This window comes from Caenorhabditis briggsae (genome assembly GCF_000004555.2).
Source record: "Caenorhabditis briggsae complete genome, chrV, whole genome shotgun sequence".
Classification (NCBI taxonomy): domain Eukaryota; kingdom Metazoa; phylum Nematoda; class Chromadorea; order Rhabditida; family Rhabditidae; genus Caenorhabditis; species Caenorhabditis briggsae.
In genome coordinates, this window is record NC_013488.2 from 15,899,691 (window position 1) to 15,901,143 (window position 1,453).

Consider the following 1,453-nt stretch of genomic DNA (forward strand, 5'->3'; position numbering starts at 1 on the left):
CTTACTGTTTTATATATAAGGTAAGATACTGTATTTCCTCTGAATGAAACGGGAAAAATTCTGAGGGCTAGGGCAATTCATGGAGTACAAAGGGGTACAAACCTGATTTAGGGCCGTCAAGCATGGAGGTGGATCGGTGATGGTCTGGGGCTGCTTCTCTGGGACTTCAATCGGCCCGCTGAGAAGAATTACGGGCATCATGGATCGCTTTGTGTACGTGGATCTTCTGTACTGGCCAAGTCAATCTCCGGACTTGAATCCGATCGAACACCTCTGGGAGCATGTCGAGAGACAGTTTAGAGGGATCCGTGCCTCGAATGCCAACCAGAAGTTCGACCAACTCCAAGATGTCTGGCAGGCCATCCCGATGTCTGTCATCGACACTTTTCTCGACTCGATGTCAAGAAGATGTCAGGCGGTAATCGACGCCAAAGGCTTCCCAACGAAGTACTAAAGCTATTTTATTCATTTTCTATTGTTATTTTTCGTTTACCGGTCTATCCTAGATCTCAGAAGTCAAAGTTCCATTTACCGGTTTTTGTAATTTTCATGAATTTTTCGATTTTTTTTCAATTTTTTGAAATTTTGACTATTCTTGTTGTTGAATCAGTTTCTTTTACCGTTTTAAACTTTGTCTTAAAATATCAGATTGATCCGGGAAGTTTCAGAAAAGTTATGCTCGAAAAACTATTTGCGAATACCTTTTTGGCCAGTACTGTATAGGATTGATTTTTGAAAAATTAGTTTTTCAAAAATCTCTCGTAAATGAACGGTGAGCTATATATTTGAATAGTTATGCATTATGACGTGAAAGGAATCGGACGGACATAGTCTCCCGAAGGTGTTTTTTTCGAAAATCGACATTTTTTGATTTCACACAGTCGGACCATTTGGACATTTCCCATCCTAGTAAACTTCTTTGAAGATATAGAATGAAGGTGTAATTAAGTTTTTCGTAGCCTCAACCTAGTTCTATAAGATGCAGTTTAGTTTGAATCTCCATCTGCAGTCTGTACAAAGTTATGACTTTTCGAATAGACTTGTCCCATTTTTTCTGAAAAATCGCAACAAATTTTGCCATTCTGCTATAACTGCGCATCGGCCGCTTATATTATCCGTTTTGTGCTAGTCCAAGGAAGGGACATTATTTGCCACCAATATCTAAAAAAAGCAAGGGGACACTTCGGGTATTTTCCTTGTCAGGTTGGGTTTCAATCGGCAATTAATTCGGAGGGAACAAAAACTCGGGGGTACAACGGGGTACAAATCAATGCAGGAGTTAAAAAAAAGAATATTCTGGCGGGAATTCAAAAAGGAATTGTGGCGGGAATTCAAAAAAAACTTTGGCGGGAATTCAAAAAAGAATTTTGGCGGGAATTCGAAAAAAATATTTTGGAGGGAATTCAAAAAAAGAATTTTGGCGGCAATTCAAAAAAAGAATTTTGGCGGGAAT